Here is a 13,775-nt window from a genome sequence, read left to right on the forward strand (position 1 = left end):
GAAATAATATCTGTAGAGGAGCAAAATTTCCTACTGCATGGAAGATGATTTTGGTTGTGTCTGGTTTAAAACTTCAAAAATCTGTAGGTTTATCTGACAGTTCCAAACGAGTAGCACTTCTGTTCTGCTCATTTCAAATATTGGGATAACTTATATTAAATATATTAACTTTGTGTTCCTTGGACACAATCAAATCTTTCTGTATAACATAATATTCAGAAAAAGCTGTTCAATGTATGATGCAATTTAGACCACTTATAATTGACATTAAAAATTCAGAAAGAAATCGATATTAATGGTCATTAGCATAAATTTAAAAATAACATATAACTAAGTTGGTAAAAATGTCTACAATTAATGTTCCTCCTAGAATAATCAGAATAGTACATAATATGCTCATCAATAGACAACTGTATATTAAAACATGAATACAGTACTTCAAAGCAGACACTTCTAGGGGTTCCTTAAGGAAGTCAATTTACTCCTACATCGTTTAACATTATATGCTGGACCACCGGGACCGAATTTTTCGAATTTCATTGGAGCCTTAACGTTAATAGTATCTCCATATATATATATATATATATATATATATATATATATATATATATATGTGTGTGTGTGTGTGTGTGTGTGTGTACAAACAATTGTGTACGTATATACATATATAGCGAGAGTAGAAGGCAAATCATATTGAAAATTTGTAGAAACGGAACACTGTCTTCAAGGATTGCAACACTTAATGAAGGATAGTTGTTCTCTTCAAGCCTTCACCTCGTCTATTAGAATATCTAAATATTTCGACTAGATGTTTAATGAACCCATAACTTTTAAATGTTATGTTAATAGGTATAGCATTGTATGAATTAACGTGATGGGCAGATGGAAATGTTTTGACATTATATTATTAAATGTTTTGACAAAACAAGAATATGAATACGCCAGACATTTTTCTCAGAAATCTTTTGTTCGATAGATAGTGCAGTTGCAAGGGATGTTGCTAAAAGTTATTAATAGTATATCTTAAAATATTACCAAGAATAAAAGTTATCAATAGTACATGTATATCTTAAAATATTACGAGGAATTCAAATGTTCAATTCCTCCTGGCGTTTGAAATTTGATTAGGGTTTTCATAAAATGGGTATGGTCCTTTTAACTTATACTTCCTTGAGCGACGAGTTTTTCGGATTGGGTAGTGTCTATAGACAAGTTCCTTAGGGCAATGCTCCTATGGAGATGAAATCCTTGGAGGCATACATCCTTTCACCCCTCCCCTCCATGTAGACGGCGCCTATATGCTAGACTTAGTAACGTTATTACAACATAAATTTTCAAGTTTTCTCTTTGCAAATGACATTATCAAAAATTTTTTCACGAATAATCCTATTTTAGGGAGGAAGAAACTAGAAAATGCCCTTAAGTAAATTGATAAGTGAAATATAGAACATAGACTTGATATTAACTTGGGAAAAAACAAATTATTTATCAGAAAAAGAATTAAACAGTTTCCATCTGTCAAAGATAATGGCCATCAACTTAATAATACCTCGGCTACTAAATACTTACATTTGGATAACAAACTAATATGGAAAAACTATTCCAGTTTTTTTTTAAAAACTGAAACACCAAACTTTGACGTTATGAAACTCCAAAATGAATATTAAACATTTCGGCCGTTTAAATACTAAAAGTGTGTGTGTGGCGGGGGGAGGGGGAACGACGCACCTTGAAAAATGTTGTACGATAAAGCATCGAAGTAGAAATCCCAGATGGCAGCATTTTTTACTCCTCTAAGATATTAAGATTGCATATGACATTAGAGGGTGTACAATACATATAATACATTAAAGATTATGTTGTTACAACCTAAGTTTAACCCCCTCCCCAAAAAAAGCCCAACTGGAAGAGACGATGAAAGTTCATATAGCAATACAATATTTGCCGATTCATGAAACTTCATCATTTCTAGACTTGCAACATCTTTATCAATAGTAGTCTCCCAACTTACTCGAGTAGTTATAATGAATCAAAACAGGAAATTAGCGTACATCAACACCGTGGATATTTCAAGCACATAACTCATTACAAACCATTCAAAATAAAACGTTGAAAGCTTCTTCCTTACCATGATTCACTTTTGGATACGATACTAATCGGAAGACCATTGACCTAATTTTACCTATATGCACACTATCCCACATGCGACATAATTTTAGAGACATATATATATATGAAAGAATTTGGTTATATCATAGAGAAATAGGGTCGAAAAACAAACTTAAACTTTACTAACACCTTCAAAACTAAAAACAAAGCAATTGGTGCTGCAATAAGATACCATCATTGAACATCAAACAACAATATTAAACTTCTTTGCTAACATAAATCTTTGACGATAAAGTTTTCGCTATTCATAAGCACTAACATTAATTAAGAAAAATAAAATTGACACATCATGTAACTTATTTTTTGGTCATTTAAAAAGTTCTATCTAGAGTGAATTGGAACAAAAAACGCATGTCTAGACGAAATGTAACAAAAAAAAACGTACTTGAATATTGCTTACAATAAAAACTTTACACAAATAAATTAAAAGTATCAAGTATTCTGTTAAAGTCTTGTATATAATCCCATGTTTGCATAAGAAAAGTAACGTATTCTTCAACCGTTTGGTTAAATCTGCAAGTAATGAGGGACTAAATGCATTTGTTACGTTAACCACCATCTAAATTCCTTCAACTGAAAGATGAAACTGTACAGAAACCATGTGGAAAATGAGAAAGGAACAGAAAAATACCATTGGGGACTGGCAAAATTGAGAATTAATTCATCACTGAAAAATATCAGAAAATGGTCCACAGTTCAGATAAAATCATTCATGGATGGTTCTAGATCTGCCTGAAATCTTAGACTAGCTACTTATAGAATATTGAAAGAGATGGAAAGAAGGCCTAACAAAGAGCGTGTAAAACAAATAATTGAGGGGTAAAGAAGTTTCAATGGCATTAATTACTGAAATATAACATTACATGATTGTAAACGCTATGCTTGAGATACGAAATAGAGTATCTATTTATACAATCAAAAAGAACAAAAGGAACTAACATCATTATTCTCTGTCAGCTTGAAGTAGACCTCGAAGGCGGAGCCTCACCACGACTTGCGTAACTACATATAAGTTAGTACATATATACATGTAGTCAAGTCTCCAGAACTAAAGATTGGACGACTGAATGAATTGCTGAATCTAAAAGATCTTCTAATAAATAAAATGTCGGAAAGCAATCCACATTATATTTCTTTGTCTGGAAGTTTCATTTGTTTGTATGGTAGAAAAATATGTTTTGGTCTTGTCTCAACAATCCGATTTAGAGTTTGGAAACAACCTTTACTTAATCCATTCAACACAGAGAGTTCATGTCTTTGTATTCAAGCCAGACTTACAATATTTACATGAATTTACAAAACACAAGAAATATTTATAAATCTTCACAATGTGGGCTTTTAGTTTTGGTATACTACAATATTATTATTATTATTATTATTATTATTATTATTATTATTATTATTATTATTAGACCTATTCGATTGTCATTTTTTTTTGGTTTGGAGTTCAGAGTCCCGTTCAGCACAGAGACTATGGGTGAGATGTAATTGCAGCTTAATATGGGATCGTAACTGTACAAGCTCCCACCGAGGGTCGAGCTCAGGGCAGTGAAATAGAAATAACAATAATAGAAGAAAAATGGCTGCTGTAGAGTGATATTTTCCAGCCAAAGTCTTGAAAATGGCATCATGAAGATTTCACCCTTTTGTTTCATTTCAGAAAGGGGATTTGAGTGCTTTGAAGGATAAGAATGAAATTTCTCCACCTAATATATTTTTCCTTATTCTTTTAAACAAATATGCACACCAAGTAGATTTAGTTTGAACTTTTCTGTCCTGTTCTGTTTACCGAAATAATCAGGAATGAAACGGGGAAGAGCAACAGAAGAAAAATAAGCCACTATGAAAACGTCGAATGGAAACACTGAGAACTGTGTTTACTTAGAATTTGAGATGAAGTATTAAATACGATTTAAAATATATACATAGGCTAACCACCTTTCTTTAAGACAAATACTGGACATTTCTTCAATTCATGTTGACTTTAAGACAAATACTGGACATTTTATCTGTAAGAACTGGATTACATATAACGAGATTGGTTCATAAATTCTCTTTGTCAACGTCAACATGCAGTCATTTGTGCAAAAATTTCAACCATGGCTCATACTATGATAAGTAACAAGAGTTTCACTGTGCATGAGATCCCGATTTTGATTGTCGGAGACACTTGAAATTCGATTGCATTACCGTGGTTCGGATTCCACCTTAAACCTTACATCCGCCTCTCATATAAACTTGCTGCTGAAAAGAGAGGCAAAACTCCAAATAACTTCCTTGTGGCTCTATGAGTAGCATATGCACCTTCGATATGGGTACCCGGGTTCGATTCCCAGTGGAAGCTTATGGGTCTGGGTGCCCAGTTTAACTGTTGGTCAACGTCACATATAGTTTCGTTGCTGAAAAGGAGCAGTAAATTCTAAACCAACCAAATCCGTCCAACCAACTACTTCACTGTATGAGATACCGGTGCATAAGTGTTGTTAGCACGCATATTTCTTTTTCCGTGAAGGAATCACTCCAGATAATGATACATATAGTAGTATTGAACAATACAGCTCAAAGTTAATACAAGTAACTCGTATCCGTTGTTGATATCCAAACATTGAATAATAATTTCTTATTGAGCAATATTAAGTACTTTATGAAATTCACATTTTTGTTAAAAAGACCGACCGGCTGGAAATATTTATAAGATAAAGACTGTACTGTCCTGTTCAAAACGGTACATAGAGTAATCTGGCTATGCACAATGTTTTTGTTCTATACATTTAGGAGTTCTATACATCGAAACGTATTATCCCACATTAAGACAACTCATTGGTAATTCAGAATTAAATAAGTGTATCATATTAAATGTGGATATGATTCAATATCAAGCTTAAATTATATTCGCAGCACAAGCTTGATCATTCAACTCAAAACGAGTATAATATAAATTTGTAATAACCTTTCATGCAGAGGGGGCTCGTGAGGTATGTCACGCATGTAAACATTAAAGCTTCTTTCCTTGGAATTAAAAGAAAACTTTCTTATTATATTTATTTGTTGTACACAAAATTAATACATTAAATAATCTTAATTCTCTTAGTCAAGCGATATAACTTCATTTTCTACCAGTGAGATTTTCCTCATGAGGCAACACTGCTTACATTCTATGTGGATTTGTCTGACTGCTGTGATGCTTATTATGTCTTTTGTATTCCGTAAACAGAAAGAGATATCGGCATTTTTTAAGGTACGAGTCAGCGTAATCGATTTAACATTCCGTTCTAAGTGTCGTGTCTGTCTGCCTGTAAGTTGTGTTGTCGGGAATTTGTTTGTGAGGCCAATTTTATCAGGGGAAAGAAACGAAGTACAGGGTGAGACCAAGGTCAGGATACATAAGCATTTATAGTATATGTTCAATGTGTATCCTACAACATGAATGGATGAATGTAAGAGACGTTTCCAGTTATGTAGAACATTCGACATATAATAATATTGTCTACATCTTGTACATTTAAAATCTCTTTTAGGTATTTGGAAATTTGCAAGTACAATCCTTGACATCTTCCGGAGCTAGTAGTACGAAGCAGAACCGATAGATGAGATTGGAGTTGTGTAACAACTGATTCTATATGGGCGTGTGGACTTTGTGGTGGAAAAACACTGTGCTCGTGGGTTTCCTCGGAGTTCTCCCGTTTCCTCCCACTTTCTTCATTCCACCATTTCACTCATTTCTCATTATCACTGTCTCCTTTAGCCAAACCGGCATAACCGTGGGACGTTAAACTTAAAGATTTCATTTCATTTTGATTCTATATGGGGTACCAAGTAGAGTAAGACGTGGCAGTCGTCAACAATACAAGTTGATTAATTGATTTATTGTCGTGTATACGAGCTTGTCTATAAGCCAGATGGTTAGATAGACCTTTGGGAGGGGTAAGGATTTATTACCCGACCGTTAGGTGGTCCGACTGAATCTTGGAAGGTTAACCGTTAGGAGAGTTTCTAGAAAAGGCTGAATAGCCTGTATCAGGTGATTTTTAGTTTATTTTTCGTAATTACTCGTTGAACAATCTCTGATTGTGATCTAATTAATTATTTTAATTTTATCGTATCTTTTCTAATATTTCGTAATACTTTTTATGGATCGCTTCGATATGAAGCTCATTAGAACAAATATGCCCATATTAAAATATTTGATTGGGTCCGTCAGAATTACGTCATTTTATTTTGTTTAATTCGTTCGTATGCTAAAACATACTCCGTAGAACAGCTATGCTGTGATCATATTAATTTTCACAAATTGTTTATTATACAAACTCAGGAGAAACTTTGTTTCGAAGTACTAAAAATTGGGAGGGAATAAACTTAATGCATGCGGGACTTTTTTATTTGTAGGGTCGTGAAGACCTTGTTTTTACGGAGTACGTATACTTTTGCATTATAGGCTACGCTGGTGCATATACAGAGCATGGTTTTCGTACGTCATTTACTGGTAAACTCAACAGGCCAACACGGTATTTTTCGCATGCATTTGGATCCCGGTTGGGTGGAAGTGAAAGTTGGTTTTTTCGGGTATGGGCCTTACAGGTACGTGTTAAAACATGAAGACAAATACAAAAGAAGACCGACGCTGCTCCGGGTAGACATCACAGAATGATGAAGCAAGCAATTAAAACAAGTTTATTGTTGCGGTGGGCGGACATAACAGAATGTCGGCGGAGAATACAAAAGAAGATTCAGGTTGCGGTTGCTAAACATTACAGAATGCCGACGGGTAATAAAAAACAAGTTTCATGGTGTGGTAGATGAACATCACACAAATAGAAATGTATGGCGCCACGAATGGTGAACACCTGAAGCGACAATGAAGGCGAATAAAAAAGAACATTGCCATAATGAAGATGATCCTGTTGAAACATGAGGCGGCGCAGAACGCGGATACAAAAGATTGTCACATTAATGGATGAATCTGATGCAGTACCGAACGCGAATACAAAGTTTGGCAGTATGATGGGTATTGATAATAGAATATTAGTTGTAATCCTTTTATTCTACGTAGATAATATGTGATTGGGTAGTAAATGTTGTGTTTACGCAAATAACATTAATGATGGAAAGTTGTTGTAATAGAAGGTGTAAATGAACACATAAATAATATAGATTTTCTTTTGAAAACATGTAAACCATTTATTTGCACACGGACCATGTAAATCTTTTCCTTGCACGTACATAGATTGATTGGTACTCGATATAATCATATGAATAACATTATTAGGGAATATTGCTGTAAGATGTGAATGACCGTAGCATAATATACATAACATTAATGATGTTTTAAAAGAATGTTTTGATCAGGTGAATTATATATAAGAACATAAATGAAACGTAAGTACATGTTTTCTTCGCCCCTATCGCTATGAAAATTGTATAGACAATTGGGGTAGTGCATGTAAAAGTTGTTTGTTTGAAAATATTATATTGTTGTAGAAGTAGTGGTTGAAAAATTGTTTTAAAGTACCACGTGATGCGACGTGGTAAAGTTTTCCTTGTGGTATGAAGAGAAGACTGGCATAGTATCGTCATGGATTCGTTTGACAATCAGACTCAACGAGATATTGAGCTCTGCAAGGAGATTGAGTGGGTTTCTTCGTTGAGTTTGTCAAATCCCCCAAGAGGAAAAGTTTAAACCTTGAAGAGAATCTTGACACTTGTTCATAGAAGAGGATACGTGTTAGTTTTCGTCAGCTTCATCAGACATTATTATAGATGCAGTAATTATAGACTTGAGAGAAATTATAGAGATCCTACTTCTCCTGTTGGATCGGGAACAGCATCACCATCATTAATACTGCCAACACCTTCATCCTCACCAGTACCAGGGATATCTTCAACAGCTTCTGTGGGATCTGCTCGAGTAACTTTAACAGCACCAGCCATAGCAAAAGCAGGAACATCACAACAAAGTTTACCAATTCCATCGATAAAGTGGACACTAGATGTAGAAAGATTACTTTCCCCTGATTTATTTAATGAAGAAAAGGAGGAAGAAATTTGTAAATTATTCGATGAACTAGACGATGGCAAACCGGACACACCACCAGCAAGTGTTTCACCAGTGGATTTTCCAACTTCACCACAAAAGTTCTCACTGGATTTGCGTGTGCAATCGAAACAATGCCAGTATGACAGTGAGTTTGTGATTGAAAATTGTGTTAAAGATAGGGTTGCCAGAATTAGTAAACGAAAAACCGGAACATTAACCTCAGGCTATATACAAGATCAGTGTTCCTACTGATTTGGTGACAAATTAATTATCTGTCTTTCCCAAGATATCAATCACAGTTTTCAAGTTCATTCTACACACAGTTAACACAAATGAAGCCCCACAAGGGATATATAAAGAATGTGAAAAGGTGACATAAGAGCTGCCCTGCGTCCCTTATTCCGAATTCCAATTTGTTCTGTTTAACACGTCCTAAATATTATACGAATTACGACACACTCTCCCATTTATGATTCAAGAGATACTATTATCTTTGTTGTGTCATCACCTGAGACAGAAACACTATCCTAAGAGAAATACAAAGGACAGCGCACAATACTTACGGAAATTGGATTTCGTGGAATTGCTCGAACCCTTGATATGTTGTAGATATTGTGATTCTGAGAAAAAAGTTTAAATGGACACAACCACCAATCACTGACTGTTTGGCCACTACACTGCCACTTTTTTGAAAACAGCAGAAGGTAACAGTATTCTGGATTTCGGTGGATTTGCTTGAAACCGTGATATGTTGTAAATGAGATCCTGAGAAAAGTCTCAAAGGGCATAACCACCAATTACTGGCTGTTTGCTCACTACAGGTCCACATTTTTAAAGCAGTCAAGTATAAAGATATTTTAGATTTCAGTGAAAATGAATGAAAACGTGATATGTTGTAGAGGTCGTGATTCTGGGAAAAGGCGTTAATTTGTGGCTACCGAGGAACTTTAGGTCAGTTGGTAGAGCATTTGTTCTATGGTGCTTCTGGGAGGTTCGGCAGACGCTGATCATCTTTTCTAGGAATTCCGAGGCTTTTCTTTGTTCCACATGACAAATATCGTGATGTTACCTATGCTTAAATGGTGTTATCTACTACTCACCACCTTCCTTTACCGGGTTGTGGGATAGGAGGAGAAGATATAAATATTTTGATTGTTTCATACAATTCCACCAAAATCCCAGAATATCATTTCCTTCTCGTGTTTTCAAAAAATGGCCTCGTAGTGGCTAAACGGTTAGTGCTTGGTGGTTGTGCCCATTGAGACTTTTTCAGATCACAATATCTACAACACATCACAGTTTCAAGCAATTCCGCCAAAACCCAATTTCCATAGTCATTCTGCGGGGTCCTTTAGCAAGAAAAAATATATTTACGCTAAACTCGGAACGATGAACAAAAAATAAACCTGTTTAAAGATTCACACAGTCTCTCCAAAAGTTTGGCAAAAAAATCCAGTATCAAAATGAAACAAGAGACATACCTTTGTGTGTGTAACTGCTACTTCTTGTACTAGATAAGTTGTTACGGAATTTTAACATGAATATTACTGAAAATTTGACTTCACTCTATACTTACTGGATTCGATAAAACGCTTAATTGTAAAATTGTTTGTCAGAAGACGGCAGACACAACAAAATAGTTTAAATGCGGTTAACATGCAGCGACAGAGAACAGTACCGCAATTGTTGATTAAAATTTAAACAATGAAGCCGTTCGCGCTGCCGATTGAAGTATAAAATAACTAGTAGTTAAGGCCCGTCACCGGAAAATCGACATTCGTTTCTATTGAAAGTGATATTGAAGAAATTATTGTCATAATATATTCCCTCTCTTGAATATTTTTAAATCTATCTTTCTCTCTCTCTCTTACTCTCTATCTCTATGAAAGCTAAACAACCCATAGGACGAAAGAATGGATGGGATATTCAAACTCCTTTGTGTTTGTTTAGTAACTTTATTTAGCTACTACTCAGAACTTCCGAAAACTTTCCGTTTTCAGGTGAGACATACTAATTCTTTCAGATTGATTTTTTAAATGTTTAGAAAGAAAACCGAGACAAAGAGGCGTCCCGAAAGCCTTTCTCAGGACAGTTAATTCTTTCATTGAACACCGGGACTGTCCCGGAAGACCGGGACGTCTGGCAACCCTAGTTAAAGAGAGTGTTCTAACGTGGCAACCGAAGACAGTGTTACTTTGTGAGGCTTGTAACTTAAATTATTTCAATCATTTTGACCACAAGTGCCTTTTTACAAACAAAATAACATTAGAGGCAGAAGCCTGGGAGATTATGGCTAGCAAAAATGTGAGAGACGAAATGTTCAATTCATATGAAAAATCACGTGATAAATTACATATGAATGTTAACATAAACGAACATTCGAACATTTTTTTAATGAACAGTATGAACAGATATTAAGAAATCCCAAATACGTTGAAAAATTAGTCCATATTCTATTAGAAAAGACAGGAACGATGAATTGTAATTTTTGTATATATGTATATATCATTTGCATGTTTTCTGTGTATATACATATAATTCCTTTCTGTAGTTACGTGTATTATTATTAAGATTGTACACGTATATTTGTATATATTATAGTTGTGTGTATATATATTATTGTTTGTATATATTAATGTTTGTTTTGTATGTTTAGTTATATATATATCATATCATTATATTCAAATAAATATAAACAGAAAATTCATTTCTTGATTTTATTTAATAAAAAACTGTTCATAAATAAAAGGTAACATTGGTATTTTACAAGGTGAAACTTATCATATATAACTTTATATTATACTCTTAAATTTATGCAACACATTAGTTTACTACTTGTATTTATTTCCTATAAGTTTGATATTTGATGAATGTTTTTATTTTCTTGAAAATTTTTACTAGTTTAAATTATTTAAAAGTTTGAAGAGTATTTTTTATTTTCTTGAAAAATATTATATTGAATTATTTAAAAGATTACAGTATACATTTGACAAATTTTTCATTTTTCATAATTGAAAAAGAAATACTTAATGGCTTACACTGTAAGTGTTCCTATGGGCTTCTGTGGAAGCGATCTAGCAAAATAGAAGAAGTGAATTTTTGAAAGTTCACAATCGAAGATTGTTCTGATGAGATTCAACCATGAATCGTAAGAACCAAAGTTAACAACGAGTTTGTGTAACAAACGAACCATTGAATAAGAAGAGAATAACCATTGAACGAATTTTTGAAAGTTTACAATCAAATATTGTTCAGAATTTCTAGAAGAATTTTAAAATTCTCGCATTTTAACAACAAGATTCCAAAGGAAACTAAAGAAAACATAAGTTGAGTTTGTGTAACAAACGAAACGTAAAAGACAAGAAGCGAACTAACAAAGATGAAACCGATCTAATAATTAACTTTAAAAATTCTGTAGTTATATTGTGATTTTTATTTTATATACTTACGTTATAAAATGTAGAAAGTTATTTTTCACATACTCTTATTATAAAATGCAGAAAGTTATTTTCACAATATAAAGTGGAGAAAGCTATTTTTCTCATACTCACATTATAAGATGTAGAAAGTTATTTTTCATATACTCACGCTATAGAATGCAGAAAGTTATTTTTCATATTATAAAATTCAGAAAGTTATTTTTCACATACATTATGAAATGTTGAAAATCATTTTCCATATACTAAAGTTATAAAATGCAGAGTTATTTTTCACGTACGCGCGTTATAAAACGCAGAAAGTTATTTTTCATATACTAACGTTATAAAATGCAGAAGTTATTTTTCATAATATAAAATGCAGAAAATCATTCTTTATGCCTAGGTATACACATGTTAAAGTTTTTTTAATTGCATGAAATAATTTTAATTGCAAGAAATAACTTCTCACAGAATCTTTTAACTGCGATAATGTAAAACTTATTTACACATAAGATTTTTTAAAAACACATGTAAGGAAATAATAATAAAAAGTAATATAAAGTGATAAAAATGAATTTACAAATTTCAATATGATATATTTTACTTACAAATACAATTGTGATTTTGAAATGTTAACATTCCTTGAAATATTTTAATACAATCAATAAATTTACTTACAAATATAATTGTGATATTAAAATGTTAACATTCTTTGAAATATTGTTTAATATAATCAATATTTATAATATTATATGTACAATTACATGTTGGCCAATCTAATGCTGAAAGTCTTTTATCAGTTGTTAAGTTAATTTACACATTGTTTTTAATATTTTGTAATTGATTAGCAGAAGAGTTTTTATTTTTCATTATTATTATTATTTACAAGTTTAAAAATGCATATTATATATCTTTTTGTGAGAATAACTCCGTAATTAATTTGATAAAGTCTTTGTTTAGTAATATGTTATAAAGTGTATATATAATTGTGAGCTAGTGGTCTACTATGCCACGCTTAATTACATGCATGGGGAGCATGCCCGCGACCGTTCGGTCTATTTAATTGACGGGTTCCGCAAGAATGTAATGCACCCCGCCCGTGGTTGCTCATGGTTTGGACTTATGTCCACGTTCACAAGTGCACCATCAAGATTTGTCCCTTAACCTTGACACCTAAGTGTGTGCCCCCATTCACCGAGGGAGTGGGATACGCCCACTGCGCGGCCAGACCGAAGTCCTGAGTGCCTACCATTTGGCCTACTGGTGGAGGCAGTCCTGCTAGCGAGTCAGGCCCTACCATACTCTGCAGGCATGGTGCCCGAGCGTTATAAGGCGAGCTCACCTCCCGCACATGTTCACCGTTACCCAGGTCCCTGGGATTAGTTCCCATGTGCTACCGAATCCCACGGTATGACCACAACCCGGCAGAGTCCAACCCAATCCGGGAACCCCAGACAATGCCCGAGGGGGCTCTTGTCCCGGCCCTGCCTACCTCTATCGTTCAACTGGCAACCGCAGTGTGTAGAGGTGCCACACACACGTCGAGATGCTGTGCATCTCATCCCGGATCCAATGGTACGTGTGAGCCACCATTTGAGTTTGGAACCGCCCATATCCTGCAGGGTTACCTCCCTTCCGCTGGATTAGTATCGTTGCCCAGTTATCTGGGATTGAACCTTCCCCTTTTCCGTTTGGTCCTCCTAGCAGGCAGGAATCCGACCCTCCCCTCCCGGTAGGATCGTCCAAGCAATACGGGACTACCTCTCTTTTACATGTTGAGGTACCACGTACACGCTGAGATACTCAGTATCTCTTCCCGGACCCAACAGCACGTGTAGGTCGCCGTTTGGGAGAAGGGCCTTGGCCGCTGCTCTCCCCCGGTGGGGGCGTCCAGAGGGCTACCTCACTTTTTACCGTGTTGAGGTACCACGTACGCTACCAGACCCAATGGGACGCGTTAGTCTCCCATTTGGGAGTAAGCGGGAGACCCATAGGAATCCCTCATCCCCTGGCAGGGTTAAAGTGTATATGTAATGTCCATTATCAATTTCAATATCACTATGCACTGATACAAATTCTTCATATAAGTCATCAAAAGTTTGTACATTAACCATAGCACGCCATGTGTTATAGCATAACATATACTCTAAAGT

The sequence above is a fragment of the Thermobia domestica genome, chromosome 2 (assembly GCF_964235325.1).
Source record: "Thermobia domestica chromosome 2, izTheDome1.hap1.1, whole genome shotgun sequence".
NCBI lineage: Eukaryota > Metazoa > Arthropoda > Insecta > Zygentoma > Lepismatidae > Thermobia > Thermobia domestica.